The 13,785-nt window shown below is 31.3% G+C and overlaps 1 long non-coding RNA gene across 1 annotated transcript; it reads right to left on the reverse strand.

The window, feature by feature from the left end:
* Nucleotides 1-2,073: 2,073 nt before the first annotated feature.
* On the reverse strand, nucleotides 2,074-11,335 carry LOC143058833 (uncharacterized). The gene is made up of 3 exons (XR_012973249.1): nucleotides 10,999-11,335; nucleotides 3,433-3,504; nucleotides 2,074-2,708 (listed from the first exon to the last, which is right to left on the reverse strand). It is a non-coding gene; the product is annotated as an uncharacterized LOC143058833 (long non-coding RNA).
* Between the last annotated feature and the right edge of the window lie 2,450 nt (nucleotides 11,336-13,785).

Consider the following 13,785-nt stretch of genomic DNA (forward strand, 5'->3'; position numbering starts at 1 on the left):
GGGGGGGGGCTATGTTTTTTTTGTGCAAACCTTTTTTTTCTGTGGCGAAAAACAATCTATTTTTTTCGCGACAAGTCGAAAACAATTTTTTTCTTTCAATTATAGCATTACATATAGTGGCAGCTGAGGGTGAATCAAAAACAAATTATTTTTTTCTCCAAAAACTGGAAACAAACTTTTTTTTCCAAAAAAAACCATAGCCCCCCCCCCCCCCCCCGCCCCCCCAGAAAATCAAATGGTTGCTGCCTTATAAAATATAGATGATACATTTTTGTAAACATTATATTGGAACATTGTTAGGCAAAGCAAATTGTGCATATTACAGAAATCTACAGAGTAACAAAGCAAATAAAAACGTTTTAATAATTGGTATTTTGATATTGAATTTATCTGTGAAATACTAGCATATGCAAATAAAACGAACATGAATTAATGACAGTTCAACGGCGTTGATCGGAACTGAAATACACATAGTTAATTTTCTGACATTTGATTCTTAACATGCATCCTGGACGAGAAAAGTCTGTGACTCTTTATCTTATTTAAGCCAATAGCTGTTGCTGTATCTCAGCTGCATCATAATACAACCAATCAGAATCTATATGTGATAAGTAGTTAATTCAAGATGTCATGCATGTCGACTAAAACTAATAGCTCCGCATCGTGATGCGAAGCAAATAGCTCCTCTTCAAGTATATATGCAGTTCTAGTCAAGTTTTGAATAATTCTGGACATTTTTAACGTAATTTATTTTGCCATCCCTGAACAAGATTTTGTTTAGAGCTCGAGCTTCAATATCATCATAAGCATGCAACTTTGGCAACCGAACATTGTGGATCCTATGTTGAAAGGTTTCCTCAACTTTTTTAGGATGAAAAATACACAAAAATCCTCGCTGTTTGACAATGTGTCATAAATGCCATATATAATTAAACCTATAATGTACTTTAATGAAGATATATCTTAAACCTAGAAGTAAAACTTTTGAAATATATCATATGTCCATTTTGATATTTTATGATGTATCATGATAACGTTCAGTTTAAGGTCATAAGATAAGATAAGATAAGATAAGATAATTTTATTTACCAATCATGGTGCCCAAAATTTGAGCTATACAATCAAATGAATTACAAAATAAAGCACAGAAAATGATTAGAATGATTAAAGTACATTTAAACAAAAACAAAAAAAACCACATGAATACACATTTACACTAATTAACCTGATATAAACCAAGTAATTGACAACATAGTTGTTATGGGTGCCACTGTGACCTGGAGAAATTACATAAATCTTTATAGTTCTAGGTGTATGGGAGACAACTCCTCTTTGGTATAAAGATGACATTGTCCAAACCAAAACTTGGTCACAATTATCATTGGTTTTTTTCAGTTTGTTTTTTTAAATGTGTCCTTACCTGCCAACCAATATGGCCAGCATGACTAAAAGACATAGGGATAACATGCAAGTTTTGTATCTTGAAAACAACTATCTATAAGGAAATCAGACAACGGTAAACATGTCCCAAATGATGAGAAATACCTTCGGTATATTAACATTGAAACACTCGGACGTTTTTTTTCTGTAGGATATTACCCTTTCATGACGAATTTCCCTTTTTTATTGTTTGCCAATTATCTTGAAAGCTATACTAGATACTTTAAGGTAGATTCTTGAAAAAATGGGTCAGCTAACAAAAATATGTCTTGGTAGATGAAATTGTCAGTTGTCTTCGTGTATATAGCAGCTAATGCACTTAAATAACGATCTTAACACTTTTGTGTTTGGACAAAAAATATATACAGATAATAGAGAGAAACTGTTCAAAAGGAAAAAAAGAGTAGCTATACCGTTTCAACAAAAACATATTTTAGTCGTGACTATATTCTAGGAAAAATGATGGAGAGCTTCAATTGCTGAATATGCACAAAGACCTAGCTAGGTGATCGACACATCTTCTTTAGGGCCTCTATTTTATCATAAATCAGTACATGCAGTATCACAAATAATACTGCATCACAACAAGATGCAAGTTTAATGAACCGAACGTGCAAGGGTTGTAATAGCCAGTTAAGGTCGTTAAAAACTTTCATTTATTTTACAAGTTTAAACAATAATATTCAACAAAATTTATAGTTTATATTCGGTAAAATTAACTTTACTTAACAAAAGAAAACACAAGATCATGGTCAAATATTCTGAATACATGTACATGTATTTTTAAACAATTCTGTGACGCAATCACTTAGAACAGACAACACAAGACATGGGTGCCATGTCATAGTACGGAGGACAAGGCAGTGAACCACACTTAGCTCCAACTTTAAAAAATAGTTTCCCATTAGCATTGGATCCACCTCCTTCTCGGAACTGTGCCACGTGATCGACACAGACGTATTCAGAACCTGCTTTATGAGTGTTTGCATTGGCAGCCAGTCTACCATAATATTCTTGATGCCAGTTGCCATAACAATTTATTTTTCCTGGAATCATGTGTACAGATGACTTTCCGACGGCTCTACATACAGCACAGGGAACATCATTATCATATAAACCTTGACCAAAATAATTGGTTTGATATTCTGCACCATATATTGTCGCATCACCGCCTGATGAGTCGCCTTTGATAAATTCTGGATGGTGAGGCAAACACACATAGTTTACAGCAGAGCCTGTGTAACCATACCAACCGCCACCAGCAATCCCTGTATTAATAAAAGAATAGAGTATGCATTTAAGCTCCTGTCCCAAGTATGGAGCCTCTTGGATTTGTTATTCTTGTAATGATTTTAATTATGGTTCATTTATGTGTTTTGGAGTTTAGTATGACGTCCATGTTCACTGAACTAGTACATACATGTTATTATTAAGGGACCACCTGATGTACATTATGTACACCTCCGGATGCAGGATTTGTTTTGCTGTGTTGTAGACACTTTTGTGGCCTTCGGCTGTTAATTTTGTCGTTGATTGCTGTCTATTTGGCGTATCTTTAACATTTGTTTTAATTATATTTAAGGATGTATATTTGTTCATGTTTAATTAACAATATAGATACATATTGTTGGTAGTTTTTTAATATGTTTATAAATTTCATTCTAGACCTTTAGCTTTACTATAATGACGGCATGAATATCCAATAGGAAATTATACATGTTTCTTTTAAAATGTATTTGTTATTTTACAACAAAAATATAATCGGCATGGCTCTTTCATTTTTCATCTTATAAAAACTCAATATAATATTACAAAGATTTGTATCGTAATACTATAAAAATCCTTGATTATTATAATATCAAACGGATGATCCATTTGTATTTCTAATAACCTAGGGACATTTGATTTCAGAAGAAGTTCTAAAAACAAATGTATTTTCATTGGTCAAATTGGTCGTAATGTCCCTACCCCTTCACTACTTAGTTTAATCACCTGAATAAACTAATTCTGTTCCGTTAGACGGACAATCTTCTCTTCCCCATCTAGTATAAACAGATCCTACAACTAAAAAGATAATAATTCAAAATGTAAATATAAAAGAATTTTAAGGGTGTAAAATTTCAATTGGCGGAAGTACTGGCAAAGACAGTCATGCTTTTTTTGCTCCTGCAAAAACTCTAACTATCAAGATCTAGGCCAGCATACAAACTTAACAAATGGACTGGAGTCACAGATTTTAAGGATTTTATTCGAACGGTAAAATTAATTTTTCAACAACTTCACTGATTTCACGACAATAATGAAAAATATTCTGAATATTTCGTTTACTACAAGAGATTTGCTAATGTTGCTAACGTCGTCGGGTTGTTAGTGGCGATTGATTGTTCTCCATTGTTCTCTCGGCGTTCAATTGCAACAAACATAACTTTATTATATACATATATTTTGAATAATAATGTCGGAATACAAAGAACTTGATACCAAAACTATCTCTATATTAAACTCTGTACTTGCTGTCGTGGCAGATCTCCAGACAAAATGTGGAAAGCTTGAGCGGGAAGTTTCAAGGATATCGCAATTTGAGGGGAAATTAGACGCAATGATAACAAGAATTGAACACGTAGAACAGAAGTGCGAAATTGTGTTGAACCGATATAAAATGATCGAAGAAAAAGGAGAACACATGCGTACGGTTGTGCATAAAATTATAGATCGCTGCAAAGAAAATGTGTCGAAAATATCATTGCTAAAAGAAGCAAAGATAACAAAGAAAACACATTCGATATAAAATGCGTCAATGACCGATTGTCAAATATGGAGAGCGATGTCGAAGAGTTACAATGGAGATCAATGACTAACAACATCATTATATCCGGATTAAAGCACGAGCCAAATGAGGATACAGAGAACATTGTAAGGGATTTTATCCACAAAAAACTCGGAATCGTTGAAAATATGAATTTCGTTTCTGTACATCGTTTCGGAAAGCAAAGACAAAATATAATGACTAAGTTTGTATCTTTGAAAGATAAACAGTTAGTCATGAGGAACTGTCACAAATTAAAGGGGACAAATATTTCTGTCCGCGCACAATTTCCTGTAAAAATTGAAAAGAAGAGAAAAAGCCTATATCCTGTTTTAAAGCAGGCAAAGAAAGACCGAAAGAAAGCTGTTTTGATAAGAGATAAACTTTTCATAGAAGGAGAATTGTACAAAACAAACGATGACAGAGTATCAAAAAACATGGATCGCAAGGAAATACTGAACAGAAACAGCCACATTTTTGAAGCCGATAAATTATCGGATAAATGTCAATTAATTAATTCGACCCGACCCAGTGATTTTAACTCATGGAATCGTCCGATACCAAATCTGCGGGAAATGCTGAAGCGGAATAGAATTAATTCTGACGAAACTGACTCGTAATTTAAAGCCTGGCCTATACAAATTAGTGCGAAAAGCATGAACTCTATCAATAATCTATCTTGAAAAATTAATTCTACGCTAGTACTACCCTAAACTTATCTCACAGATACTTAAAACTTCTTTTTCACCCGTAGTGATAAAATGTTTGCGTTATTTTTTATTTGTAACATTTATTGAGCAATTTATTATTTTGTATACTACATAATGCTGCTCTTGTTGCACACAATATGTGCTTGAGTGTATTAATAAAAAAAAATAAAAAAATAAAAAATGAAAATATAATGAAATCTAAAGGATGTAAAATCACAATTCAAAATGAAAATATAATGAAATTTAAAGGGTGTAAAATCTCAATTCCAAATGTTAACATAATGTAAAATTTTCTAAAAATCAGTCATATAAGTTTCAATATTACCAAACTTAATATCATTTCAACAAAAATATCAATCCACACATTTTAAATTATTTCAAATGATATCACTAGTTCAAGAATCAGCAATGTTGTGTTGACATCACTGCAACACGTATGTTTTCCCTCCTAAAGTAATATTATAAATCCAGATTATCTTTCCTCATAGTGTTCAACTCTGAAAAAAATATGATTTGATTGATAGTGTCGAAAAACTAAAAAAATTAAATTGTTGCCCCCTTATGAATGTGCAATGGTATTCTAAAGTGCGATGTTCATGCTAAAGTACGATGGTCTACGCTAAAGTGCGATGGTGTCAGACGCTAAAGTGCGATGGTTGTTTGTTTTTTAACTGCGATCAGAAATCACGCTAAAGTGCGATGGTATGACACGCTAAAGTCCGATGGTATAACGGGAATGTGGTTCAGGCAATGGTTTTCGTTTTTTGCTGACGTCCTATTACATTTTTCGTTTATTGTTTTAATTATGTGTCAAGTCGTAGTCTTTCTCTTTTGAATTGTTTACACTGGTCATTCTATACATTGTAACCCTATATAATAGCTAGTTGCGGCATGGACCAAGGCTTTACGTTGACGGCCATATGATTATTAGCTGCATACATGAACGGCATTTGGGATTGGATGGATAGTTTATTCTACATCTTGTCGAAGATAGAAAGTTGTTGTATTGGCAATCATATAGTATGATGATACTACACATCTGTTTGTTAGGTTGCTGTCTAATTGACGTATATTTATTATTTAACAGAAATAACAAACCATATAGTATTATTTTGTTTTGTATTGAATAATTCAATAAGAAAGTAACTGTTTTGATTAAAGTTATTTCTACAATTTCATAAATTAAGTTAACCTCTTCCAGCAACGATCAAAAATTCCAGATTGTGCATGATTATTTGTTTTTCTCTTCTTTTCTTTCTTTTCTCGTGTAATAAAAGTCCTTAATCTGGACAGACATTCTCGTCATAATGCTGTCGAACGTTGCTAACGTCGATGCATGTATTTGAAGAAAAACGCATTTTAGCGTATCAAACCATCGTACTTTAGCGTAGGCCATCGCACTTTAGCGTGACCATCGCATTTTAGCGTCCCAATCGCACTTTAGAGTCCTACATATGTATTATACATGTATATACATATTATTTTTTTCGCTTTTTGAAACTCGCTGATCTGCGTTTCAAGATCAGGAATAATGATTTTAACCCTTAGAACCTTAAAACGAACCGCACATATCGATACTTTTTAAAACAACATGTGAACAAGTAGCTAGTTGAGTCTTATATACACAAAACGTGCTTCTCGCGTATTATTTTAAGATGGTTTATGTAATGAGGTTGTCGTGTATAGAATCAATTAAAAGAAAAAAAAATATGGTTTTACAGACTTGATCACTACCAAAGTCCAAAAGTAAAAAAAAATAATCTTGATTTGCATGAACAATTACTCGAGATTCTCCAAAAGTATTACTGTTGTCTTAATTGTTCTTGACAAATTCTGATTTATATCAAATTTGTATGAAATGTACTCGACAAATTCTCAACAATCTGAATATGGTCTTCAAAGTTCTGGACAAATTCTTGACAATTGAATTATGTCTGGAAATTTCTCGACAGATACTCGGCATTCTTATTTTTTTTCAATATGGCTTGACATATTCTAAACATTTTGAATTGTATCTTAGATTTATTTGACAAATGATGACCAATGTACATGATACAACTTATCTTTATTTCTCTAAACGTGTATATGTTGTGTACAAGTTATCATTTTGTACAAATTATAATTTGTACAAAAATATTGTACAAATTATAATTTGTATTTTGACTTTGTACAAATTGTAATTTGTACAAAAAGTGGTTGTACAAATTACAATTTGTACAAAAATGGACAAAAATTCACTTATAACTTGTACAATTATTTATCATATGGATTTTGGTGAAAAAAGCATCGATACACATTATTGAAATGCTATTAAATGACCACACAGTACACCTAAGTTACAAAATCAAACATTATTTCTTTATCATTCGTTTGAGCAGTTGATCTAGTGATTTATGGAATCAGGTATTACAAACCATCTTTTGACTCCCAAATCGATGACGACCTGTTTTACTGGCATTTTAACTGCTTCACATAGCGAACGTTGAAGCTCAAGAACCGTTGCTGTGAATAAACATGTGTATTTCACTGCTTCAGTTGGACTTTTAGACAAATAAATATCCAAGAAAAAAAGCGAGATTAAACACCCCATTTGGTTAAGGAATATGACTATACTAAAGTCAGGAATATGTCAGTTGTTTTTCTGCCGTTTTTTTATCAATGTTTTTTTCAACAAGGATCTTTGTTTTATAAATATCAAACTTAACGGAAATCAGTTGAGACAATCTAAGCTTGAAAAAACAACGTTAAACATATGCAGAACAGACAGACAGACTTTTATTTTATAGTTGGTGTAGTATTATAAAATCATCAGACCCAATGGCATTGAACCATCAATCTTTTCACAAACAAAAGTGAAGCTGAACAAGTCATATAAATCCAATCTTTTGAGGTACCAATTACAAATATAAACTATAACTTGTTTAAAGAAAGATTTGATTGTTTTCATGGAATTTTTGAAATAACGAATAAGTGGCAACATATCTTTTGAGATCCTTTTCACGATCATCAAAATGCTAAGCACGATCTTTCACGATACAAAATATCAAATTTTACAACTATAATCGTTTTTGCAAACTTTCTAAATAAAACAAAAATCCTCAAAATAACGATAAGAACTCATCAAGCAGTACTATTGAATGATCTCTTTTTTTTTTTTAAAGAAAAAGAATTTATGTATTAAAAATTTGTATAAAAATCCTATTTGTTTACTTTTTTCTCTCAAAAATTTCGAAGATCAATCTGCCTTTTGTAGTTGTGAAAAAACGGTGTATTTTGTTAATTAAGTTTAGTGTGTGGTCAGTTAATTACAATTCTATCGTGTGAATCAATGCATTTTTCACCAAAATTCATATTTAAAACTTTTGTACAAGTTATAAGTGAATTTTGGTCAAATTTTGTACAAATTGTAATTTGTACAGGCACGTTTTGTACAAATTATAATTTGTACAAAGTCAAAATACAAATTATAATTTGTACAATATTTTTGTACAAATTATAATTTGTACAAAATGATAACTTGTACACAACATATATAATATACTATTGTTTGTGATATAACTTATCTTGATTTCTCTGAACGTGTATATAATATACTGTTGTTTGTAATATAACTTATCTTTATTTCTCTAAACGTGTATATGATATACTGTTGTTTGTGATATATATAACTTATCTTGATTTCTCTAAACGTGTATATAATATACTGTTGTGTGTTGTACAACTTATCTTTATTTCTCTAAACGTGTATATAATAGACTGTTGTTTGTGATATAACTTATCTTGATTTCTCTAAACTTGTATATAATATACTGTTGTTTGTGATATAACTTATCTTGATTTCTCTAAATGTGTATATAATATACTGTTGTTTGTGATACAACTTATCTTGATTTATCTAAACGTGTATATAATATACCGTTGTGTGTGATATAACTTATCTTGATTTATCTAAACGTGTATATAATATACTGTTGTTTGTGATATAACTTATCTTGATTTATCTAAACGTGTATATAATATACTGTTGTTTGTGATATAACTTATCTTGATTTCTCTAAACGTGTATATAATATACTGTTGTTTGTGAGATAATTATCTTGATTTCTCTAAACGTGTATATAATATACTGTTGTTTGTGATATAACTTATCTTGATTTCTCTAAACGTGTATATAATATACTGTTGTTTGTGATATAACTTATCTTGATTTCTCTAAACGTGTATATAATATACCGTTGTGTGTGATATAACTTATCTTGATTTCTCTAAACGTGTATATAATATACTGTTGTGTGTGATATAACTTATCTTGATTTATCTAAACGTGTATATAATATACTGTTGTTTGTGATATAACTTATCTTGATTTATCTAAACGTGTATATAATATACTGTTGTTTGTGATATAACTTATCTTGATTTCTCTAAACGTGTATATAATATACTGTTGTTTGTGAGATAATTATCTTGATTTTTCTAAACGTGTATATAATATACTGTTGTTTGTGATATAACTTATCTTGATTTCTCTAAACGTGTATATAATATACTGTTGTTTGTGATATAACTTATCTTGATTTCTCTAAACGTGTATATAATATACCGTTGTGTGTGATATAACTTATCTTGATTTCTCTAAACGTGTATATAATATACTATTGTTTGTGATATAACTTATCTTGATTTCTCTAAACGTGTATATAATATACTGTTGTTTGTGATATAACTTATCTTGATTTCTCTAAATGTGTATATAATATACTGTTGTTTGTGATACAACTTATCTTGATTTCTCTAAACGTGTATATAATATACTGATGTTTGTGATATAACTTATCTTTATTTCTCTAAACGTGTATATAATATACTGTTGTTTGTGATATAACTTATCTTTATTTCTTTAAACGTGTATATAATATACTGTTGTTTCAAGTTACACTTAAGGTAGATGGGGTGTCTAAACTTTTATCCATAGATTTTTTTTAATAATTTGCCAAAATGTAGTTAATCTCATGCCTTTTAAAAAAATGATAAAAAAATGGGTCACCGGACTTATTTTCACGCTACACGGTGTTTAAAATTGATAGATTTTGTATAGATTATGCATGGAAAACCCAGTTTTCAGCAAAAAATCTTAAACTACACCATAGAATTTTGAGATAGCATATGAGAAGATAGTTTTAATAGTATGCTTTCAGTTAAGATAATATGGGGTCACCGGACCCGTTTTCCTGCTACAATACAAAATAGGTAAATTCCTAACACATTCTATTGTAAAAGTACCTTAATCTGAATTATCTGCCCTTGCATTTGAGTTGCTTCCCCTTATGTGGCAAAGTTGGAAAAAAATTAAAGTTTTCTGTTTTTTGTAAAATACAACCATAAATATGATTAAACATATCATTTTCCATACTGAAGTGAAAGTTCTTACACATGAATTACCTACTAAAATTTGCACATTCTATTAAAAATCTAGACCTTGTTTTTTTATGGTATTTCCAAATCCAAGATGGAGGAAGACTCCCTATCTACCTTAAGCATGTTAAGCTTTTTACAACAAAAACAAAAGTTGGACATGTAGATATTTTTATAATAAAAAATTTGGATATAAATGATACAAATATGGGTATGAAATTTAAAGTATTAACAAAACAAATTAAATGTGCGTATGCTGGTATAAACCAATTTAAATGTGGGTTTGTAAATATTTACAAATTTTGATTCATAAATTTTATAAACAATTGCTAAAGATTCAAACCAATCATACTGTAGACATATTTCATTCTTCATGCACAATATTCAATGTTACTATGGTAAATAAACAATTATTGTACCAAAATATGACGTTTTATAATTAGCAAAGTATTATTGTGTTCTAATTCTTCTAAGTTTAATTTAACGATGATAACAAATTGTATATAACAGCAAAAGAAAGTGTTTAAACACTGCGGAAAGTGTCTATACACAATGTAACAATATGTTTCAAAGTAATTCAAAATGAATGGACACGAAATGAAAGAAAGTTTTTAATTTAAAACTTACCAGAGTTTGAAGTGACCATACTCTGTTTAATTGTTGAAAGTTCCAGTTTATTTTTGGTAAGTTCTAACTTATTGTTTGCAAGCTCCTGTGTAGTTGTGGCAAGTTTTTGTTTCATTTGAGTGACGTCAGCTGATTTTTGTGCCAGATCGTGTTCTAGTTGAAAAGATTTCTGTTTTAAAGTTTGTACCTCCAAAGATAATCCCTTCAATTCAGTCATCACATCCGGGTCGTTCAAAAGGAGTCGTTTATCAAACGCAAAAGACCCTACAAAGAAAACTGAAAAACAAATAAAGTATTTGTAATACGACATTGCCTTGTTTAATCTAGACTACCTTGTTCATCTACGTATTTATAATGCAAAATTTATCTAATCTTAGGCTATAAGTGTCGATTGAAGGGAAGTAGGTTACATCCTTGTTTCAGATGTCATCTGTGAAACGGATATTCCATAACGGTCAACAAACTCGTGATGACCTCTGTTAAATTCACGAAGGGATTATTTCAACTTCACCCTTTTGAACTCTTGGTTTAATAGGTTCTTTGTTCGCAGCAACCTTCTATAAAGGAAATACAAGCCCGGGAATACATGTATAGTATCAAATTGGGAGATATCTACTCCGTATGCAGGTTTTGCTTGAATGTTGCTACAAAGAAATGGAAAGTTCACAATTAGGAAACTAAAAGCTAAAATAATTTCTTTTGTAGTAAAGTTTTGTTTTTAACCGACCCTCATTGTCATTTTCTAGATGTAAGTGAAGACATGAGGCAGACTTAACTGTATCTTTTGTATCCTTTATCTCTAGTTCTATGGGATAGATGCGTTCAACTGAGTCACCAAATTTTAATTTTTGTAGTGAGAGAACATCATCTATATAGCGGAAAGTAAAGTTAAAGGATATTGCAAACTTCTTATCTTTATTCCTAATGTCCTATATAAATTCAGTCTCATACAAATAACGAAGCAAGTCGGCATGAAGAGGGACATAGTTGGTTCCAATTGGAATGCCGACAGTCTGTTGAAAACCACGTCATCTAAACGTTGCAAATATGCTGTCAATCAAGAAATCAAGCATTTTGGTAATGTCAATTTGAGAGGATGTTTTGTTTGAATCAGCGTGATTCTTTACAAAGTATGATTTAACCCTCTCTTCGACTAGATACGTTCGCCATTCTTTTTAATGAAACAAAGCAATGCCAACTATTTCAATTTTTCTTTTGGTTTGGAATGGGGAAGAGTTGTGTTAAGTGTTGAAAAGTATAATGTTTTAATACTATTGCAAGATGAGAGAGTTTTAGCTTTTGTGTACTATAAAAGATCTCTAGAATTTTTTAGAATCCACATCTGATTCACGCCACCTTTAGAATAGGCAGTTTCACAATAACTTTGAAGCCCGGCTTTGATTACTGATAAACTAGATGTTAATAATTATTAAGAAAGAGGTTTCATTGAGCTCTTTGAAGACCGAGCAATATACCGTTGTTCTGTTAGGAAACTTATGTAGTTTATGTATCAATACAGTGATGGAAGATCCAGTTTTTCATTTTCGGTTGAAATTTCAAGGAACATAGAACAGACCTATGATTATCCAGGATTTCCTCTTTGGTAAGTGTCGTGAGGGTATATGTTGAGTTTCCAAGTGAATCATCAATACCTAATTCATTTATCAAGCAGTTTATATAATGAGATTAACACTTGTTTGGAGTTTTATCCGCGGCCGGGGACATATATGTCATGGGGGTAGTACAAAAGTTTTGCAACATTTGGTTCTGTAAAGATTGCCGTATCATGGGTATTAATTCTAATTTGTATCAACGACCTCACAACCTTAATCCATTCAAAATGAGCATCTACGTCTTCTTTTTCGCGTTTAGCCCATTGCCTTGCATAATCCTCAACTGAATCCATCAGTATTTGTTTTGGTCATTGCCTGGCATAATCCGCGACTAAATGCATCAGTATTTGTTTAGCCCATTGCCTAACATGATCCTCGACTGAATCCAGGTGTAGTTGTTCAGCCAATTGCCTAACATAATCCTCGACTAAAGCCAACAGTATTTGTTTAGTCATAATATTTACCACACGTTTTTCGGTAGACTTTGCATTTGTGATTTAAAATGCCATAGAAATGTTATCCAATTTCATACAATCTATATAAAATGTAAGCATTTGACCGACGAGTACTGAATTGTCAATTATATTCTAATTCGTCACCTCAAACGCATATAAAGTATTTATAAAATAAAAACAAACACTTGTTACATAGGAATAGCTCGCCAGCATGTGCAGCTTACTGTTAAATTTTATTAAATCAAAATATTGAGTCCCGATGTCATGATATCGGTCACACCGCTGCGTAGTACACGACAGCCTACAAAATAGAAAAACAAAATCAGAAATCATATATACATATAAATCTTAATAATCGAACAAACAATGTCCTACTGATAGAATAAATATCTTTCTATCTATGCGCGAAAACATTTCAAATGTACAAGCATCTTAATCCGGGAGGGGGGGTGGGGGGTCTTTACCTAAACTAAGCTGCCTTACTGAACGGTATACGAGCTTCGAATGACCATATATCTTAAATTACTTAAACAAGACAACTATTCGTGCTTTAAAAATCCCGTGCTATTTACATAACAAATATCATACTCAATATATTTACGCAATGCGAAAAATATTGACCAATCCGAAATATCATATATTTAAAACACAAACCTGTTTATCTAACATAAACACCAATAGATGACCACTATGCGGACACACAATCACGTGTGATTGTT

Source organism: Mytilus galloprovincialis, chromosome 14 (genome assembly GCF_965363235.1).
Source record: "Mytilus galloprovincialis chromosome 14, xbMytGall1.hap1.1, whole genome shotgun sequence".
NCBI lineage: Eukaryota > Metazoa > Mollusca > Bivalvia > Mytilida > Mytilidae > Mytilus > Mytilus galloprovincialis.